Below are 7,110 nucleotides of genomic sequence, written 5' to 3'. Positions count from 1 at the left end.
GGCGCCTGTGGTCCCAGCTACTTGGGAGGCGGAGGCAGGAGACTCGCTTGAGCCCAGGAGTTGGAGGTTGCTGTGAGCTGTGATGCCACAGCATTCTACCCTGGGGGACAGCTTGAGGCTCTGTCTCAAAAAAAAAAAAAAAGAAAGAAAGAAAAAAACTTTTCCAGATGTGGTTACATTCTTGGTCTTAGTGAAAGGGGAAGAAAAAACAGCTGTTCTCCTTGGTGGGTCTGGATCTTGGGCAGATATCTGAGCAAGAGGGTTGGTGGGTGAGAGGGGAGGTAGGCGAGACCTTCATTCTGCTTCTTTCCTTTCTGAGCCTCTACTGCAGCTTGGGTTCAGTCTCCCTAGACGCAGCAATGGTACTTCCCCATACATCCCTCTCCCCTTGGGCAGATCTACCGAAACAAAGCAAAAATGGCCAGTTCCACTGACCCTAGTGACAAAGTCCAAAATCTTAGTTTTTAAGGGGGGAAAAAAAACATTTGGGAAAAAAAAACCTTCTGTCAAACCTTGTAGTGAGGTTTCCTCTGCTTCATTTCCCTATCTGGTACCAGATCTCATACTGGCTGATCTACTTCTGAGTTCCACAGGCCTGGCTGTCTGGATCCTGCATGTTGTGCACTGGTGATTACACTTTTTCTGCTGGGCCACTCCACCTAAAGATCAACAAAATGACATCCCAGAGGCAGAGGCTCAACCCTCCAGCCTACAAGGCCCCCACCTCCACTCCATTATCCCCAGCTTTTGGAAAATGCATCCCCTTGGTGACAAACCTCTATTGAGATGTTCCTCAAAGAGTGGACTAAGTATCTGAATGTGAACTGCAGAAAAGCTTGTAAATGTAAAGAATTCTTACATTCATCACAGGGGCTGGCGGGGCTGCTTCTGTGGGCATTTAGAATGATTCTTTTATCTTTTTTTGTTTGTTTGAATTATTTTTAGACAAGGTCTTACTCTGTCACCCAGGCTAGAGTGCAGTGGCACAATCATAGCTCTCTGCAACCTTAAATTCTTGTGCTCAAGCAATCCTCTTCCCTGATTTGATTTTTCATTTTTCATATATACGAAGTCTCACTATGTTACCCAGGCTGGTCTTAAACTCCTGGCCTCAAACAATCCTACTGCTTTAGCCTCTCAAAGTGCTGAGATTACAGATATGAGCCATGGCACCCAGCCTAAAATAATTCTTATTCATACTACAGTTTGACAACCTGCAAAGCTGGAAAGCTATGTGGAAGAAAACTCCTTTTCAGATGGCCAGTTCTAGAGAGACCTTAGCACTCCCATGCCCATTGTTCTTAGTGCCCAGAGTTAGAAAACACCTGGAATTTTGTCTTTGATTTATATAGAATGTGTTGTCCATTAAAAGAATAACAGCTGGGGACCAGGGGCGGTGGTTCATGGCTATAATCCTAGCAGTTTGGGAGTTCAAGTGCAGTCTGAGCAAGAGCAAGACCCCATCAACTATAGTCCCAGCTGTGGTGGAGGCTAAGGCAGGAGGATTGCTTGAGCCCAAGAGTTTGAGTTTGCAGTGAGCTATAATGATGCCACTGTACTCATTATAAAAATGAAAGGAAGGAAGGGAAAGGGAGGGGAGGGGAGAAAGAAAAGAAAACATAAAAGAAAAGAAAAGAAAAAGAATAATAGCCAGAAACATTTCAGCCAAGAAAAATGCCTTGATTATTGTCCATATTGTGGGTGCTTATTCCAGGTAGTATGTGCAGTGCTTTGCTGTGAACAATTCGGCCTTCAAATTTTATAGACTATTCTTATCGGGAATGCAGGTCTCTGCAATGAGGTCTTGCAGCTGCTTGCTCAGTTTTTCAGGTAAGTCCATTGGCTCTAACATTCCGGACAATATTATGCTGGCTACAACATCATGATTTATAATAGTTCAGGTAAATCAGACTGATTTTCTTCTAGAATATTTACTCTGAATGATCCAGGGCTGAGGGTCAGTTCCCCTTGAAAAGATCACACAGTCCTCTCCAGCAGATTGTGGGCAATTTTTTTCCTCCAGCCTTGAAGGAAGGAAAAAGGGCTACTTTATCCACTGAAAAACCAAGCTTTAAGTACCAGAGCCCAGTACTTGAGCTCCCTATCAGAGTAACAGAAAACTTTTACTGGGAACGTAGTTTTTCCTGTGCATTAGCTCCTTTGGGTGTCCACTGAGGCACAGAGCAGTTTTACAGGAAAGACACTGGGAAGTGAACCCACACTCTGCACTTCTCAGCAGGGTGCAAACAGCTGCAGGCATATTAGCCACACAGCCATACTTATCTTGTTTGTTCACTAATTCATTCAATAAAAAGGACCTTGTGTCAGGTGCTTGGGACACTAAGTCAAGTCAAGTTATTGGACCCTCCTTGCCCTTGACATTGCCAATCTAATGAGGAAAACAAGCAACTAAAAGGGCAATTAAAATAATGAGTCTGTACATGCTAGGGCAAAAGTGAAGGGTGAGGCAGGAGAGACAACAGGGGCTGGGCACACCGACCATGTGAGGTTAAGTCAAGAAAACCCTTGTGTGGCTTGGGGCCTGGGTTGGCCAGAGCTGGCGGGTTCAAACCCAGCCCAGGCCTGCCAAACAACGACAACTACAACCAAAAAATAGCAGGTGCCTGAGGTCTCAGCTGCTTGGGAGTCTGAGGAAAGAGAATTGCTTAAGTCCAAGAGTTTGAGGTTGCTGTAAGCTGTGATGCCAGGGCACTCTACCGAAGGTGACATAGTGAGATTCTATCTTAAAATTAAAAAAAAAAAAAGAAGAAGAAAAGAAAACCCTTGTGGAGGACTTGCCATGTGAGTGGAGTCCCAAGGACGGAGTGGGGGTTAGCTAGAGGAACTGGGGAACCCAGTTGAGGAAGCAACATGCACAAAGTCCCAGAGAAGGAAAGGCCAGCTGTCAGGACGCTGCAGTTTACTATGGGGAGAGTTCATATGAGTGGGTTAGGAAAAGTGGTAAGAGACAGGCTGAAGGGGTTGGCCAGGGTGGGATGGCCTTGCCTGCAACTCTGCTCGCAGATCACAGAGGCCAAAATTCTGTCCATACAGGGGCTGTGAACCTCTTGCCCAAGAGCACAGATGACCAGAAAGAGAAAATGCATACAAAGAATTATGAACATGCTGTGTACATCCGTATGATATAAAGGACTAAAAGTGACTTTTAAAAATGTAGAAAAGTATGAACTGATTATGATCAGTGAAATACGCTGAAAACAGATGTTATTAAAATGCTAGGCCCAAAAAGTTTTATGTATGAATTCTTTTAAACGTTTAAAGATCAGAGAATTTAGGTACTTTTTTTTTCTACAGCAAAGAAAAGAAAATAGCCCAACTGACTTTGCATAGTGACCACATCCTGAAGATTAGAAGTACATGGGCGGTAGTTCACACCCATAATCCTAGCACTTTGGGAGGACAAGGTGGGTGGCTTGCTTGACCTCAGGAGTTCGAGACCAGCCTGAGCAAGAGTGAGATCCTGTCTCTACTAAAAATAGAAACAAAATTATCCAGGTGTTATGATGGGCGACTATAGGAGGCTGAGGCAAGAGGATCACTTGAGCCCAAGAGTTTGAGGTTGCTGTGAACTATAATGATGCCATGGCACTCTACCCAGGACAACAGAGTCAGGCTCTGTCTCAAAATAAATAAATAAAATAAAAGACTAGAAAATATATCATATAATAATAGCAAATAAAGTTCAAGAATGTATCGGGAAAAAAAAAAAAAAAAACACTACCCAAAGACTGAGAGCAAGCATTTATGTCAGAAATGCAAATATATAGATAGACTCTGAAAATACTGTTACTTCAACAGTGGAAATGGTTTGGCTTGAAAAGAGGGAGGGAAATCACATTTGGGAAAACTTTCATGGGTCATTTACATGTACAAACGCTGTGTGCCTACCCCACCCTGCCTTGAGGAAACGTTATCCTAAATATAAACCCTTTAGAAAGGAAAGGGTTCCATTTGGTAATATCAATTTTTTCATAAGGTTAAAAAGAACAAAGATGTGGAATAAGCAACAAGGAAACATTTAGACCCTCATTTACATAAGATTAAATGGAAGAAATTCCAATGGCTAAAATTCCAGCCTACAAAATTACTCAATCTGGCTGAGCTCAGTGGTACATGCCTGTAATCCTAAGCACTCTGGGAGGCCAAGGCGGAAGGATCCCTTGGGTTCAAGAGTTTGAGACCAGCCTGAGTGAGAGTGAGAACTTGGTGTCTACTAAAAATAGAAAAACTAGCCAGGCATTATGGCGTGTGCACCTGTAGTCCCAGTCACGCTCTCCAACCTGAGGATCACTTGAGCCCAAGACTTCAGGGTTGCTGTGAGCTGGGCTGATGCCACAGAATTCTAGCCTGGAGCACCAGTGAGAAACTCTGACCCAAACAAAACAAAACAAAGAAATCCCCCCAAAGTACTCAATCTTACCAATTAAAAAATCTATATATTTAAAAAATGACCATACAGTATTTTCATCTGTCAAATTCAGAGAGATTTATAAGATAGTGATTCTTTTTTTAACATTTAAAAAAAATCGGGGGGCTGGGCGTGATGGCTCATGCCTGTGATCCTAGCATTCTGGGAGGCCGAGGTAGGTGGATTCCCTGAGCTCACAGGTTCAAGACCAGCCTGGGCAAGAGTGAGACCCTATCTCTAATAATAAGCGAGCGTTGTGGCAAGTGCCTATAGGACCAGCTCCTCAAGAGGCTGAGACAAGAGGATTGCTTCAGCCCAAGAGTTTGAGGTTTCTGTGATCCATGGTGCCCACAAAGTGAGACTCTGTCTTAAAAAAAAAAAAAAAAAAAAAGTGGTGAGATAGATTTAACACAATTACTTTTTGATTTCTTCCTGTAACTGTTGGCTTCTCAAACTAAAAAGAACCAGAAGATTCCAGAAGAGGGAAACAAAATTTTAGTATTTTTATTCATGTGCTGAGAAATCTTTTTGTTAAGCAGAAGGTAGGGGCAGGAAGCAGGGGAGTGAAATAGCAAATGCCTTGCTGACACAATGAGATGAAGAAGTGTTAAAGGATGTGTAAGCCAGAATTAATACTTTTCTATTTGACTTTCAATAATAGAAATTTCCCAAGTAACTATTATGTGAATGAACTGAAGGCAGGGAGGGCTGAGAAGAGAAACAGAAATGACTGCTAAGCCAGGGAAAGTTCACGCCCTTGAAAATCTGCAAATAATTTGCAGATGCTAACGTGACATATCTGATAAAGTGAAAGGGACGGAGCACACAGATGCCGGAGAGGTCCTCAGTTCAGTGTGAGCTGATGTTCAAAGGACAAGAAGGGAAGGTTGAGGGAGAAGAACTTTTTTTTTTCTTTTTTGAGATAGAGTCTCAAGTTGTCGTTCTGGGTAGAGTCCTGAGACGTCACAGCTCACAGCAACCCAGTGATTGCTTAAGTGATTCTCTTGCCTCAGCCTCCCAACTAGCTGGGACTACAGGTGCCCACCACAATGCCTATTTTTTTTTTTGGTGGGGAGAGTTGCAGTTGTCATTATTGCTTAGCAGGCCTGGGCCGGGTTTGAACCTGCCACCCTAGGTGTATGTGGCTGATGCCCTTGTCGATTGAGCTATAGGCTCCACCAGACAGAGAAGAACTTTTAGGGAAGGGAAGCCTCCTGGGGGCAGGGAAGCTCTGGTTCTACATGGACAACAGAGTGGTTTGGGGACAGGGCTGTGGGTGAACAGCTGAGGCTGGGCTCAAGGACATGAAGTGAGAGTAGCAGGGGAGAGATCATCTTTTTTTTTTTTTTGAGACAGAGCCTCAAGCTGTCACCCTGAGTAGAGTGCCGTGGCCTCACAGCTCACAGCAACCTCCAACTCTGGGCTCAAGCGAGTCTCCTGCCTCAGCCTCCCAAGTAGCTGGGACTACAGGCGCCCGCCACAATGCCCGGCTATTTTTTGGTTGCAGCCATCATTGTTGTTTGGCGGGCCCGGGCTGGATTCGAACCCGCCACCTTAGGTGTATGTGGCTGGCGCCTTAGCCACCTGAGCCACAGGCGCCGAGACCGGGAGAGATCATCTTTTACTGGGCTTTGGGTAATATGGAGGAACATGGGGTCAGAAAAAGAAGCTGAAGTCAGAGGGTAAGCTTTGGGTCAACGCAGAGACACACAAGAAGTGAAACAAGCAATATTAGCAAAATAAGCAAATGAGAACAAAATGAGCCAGGCGTGGTGGCTCATGCCTGTAACCCCAGCACTTAGAGAAGCCAAGGTGGGAGGATCGCTTGAGCCCAGCCTGGGCAACATAGCAAAGCTTTATCTCTATAACAAATAGAAAAATTAGCCAGGCCTAGTGGCGTATGCCCATAGGCCCAGCTCCTCGGGAGGCTGAAGCAGGAAGATTGCTTGAGCCCAGGACTCCGAGGTTACAGTGAGGTATGATGATGCCATTGCTCTCTAGCCTTGGTGACAGAGTGAGACCCTGTCTCTGAAAAAAAAAGAAATGAAGGCAGTGAAAAGATGCAGACTGGGGTTGTGCCCAAGGGTGCAGGGGGCCCAGAGTTCCTCAGTGAATGTGGATTACATGTGATAGGAAGATGGTTGAGAATGAAGTCAGGAGGCTGGAAATTGGGATGGACAGTTATCCATCATCATCTCTTTCTGACCTGGATTCTTTAGAAATTTCTCACAGGCTGGTGTGATGGCTCATGCCTGTAATGCTAGCATTCTGGAAGGGCAAGGTGGGAGGATCCCTTGAGCTCAGGAGTTTGAGACCAGGCTGAGCGAGAGTGAAACACGTCTCTACTAAAAATAGAAAAACTAGTTAGACATTGTGGTGGGTTCCTGAATCCTAGCTACTAGGGTGGCTGAGATAGGAGGATCGCTTGAACCCCGGAGTTTAAGGTTGCTGTGAGTGAGGCTGATACCATAGCACTCTTGCCTGGGTGACAGAGTCAAACTGCCTCAATAAAAAAAAAAATAGAGAGAGAGAGAGAAAAAGAGCCAGGAGCAGTGGCTCACACCTGGAATCCCAGCACTTGGGAGGCTGAGGCGGGTGGATTGCCTGAACTCACTGGTTTGAGAGCAACCTGAGCTAGAGTGAGACCCCGTCTCTAAAAAATAGCTGGTTGTTATGGCAGG

The sequence above is a fragment of the Otolemur garnettii genome, unplaced genomic scaffold, assembly GCF_000181295.1.
Source record: "Otolemur garnettii isolate 467f Iridium unplaced genomic scaffold, OtoGar3 scaffold00014, whole genome shotgun sequence".
In the NCBI taxonomy this organism is placed as follows: Eukaryota; Metazoa; Chordata; class Mammalia; order Primates; family Galagidae; genus Otolemur; species Otolemur garnettii.
This window is presented reverse-complemented; position numbering follows the sequence as displayed.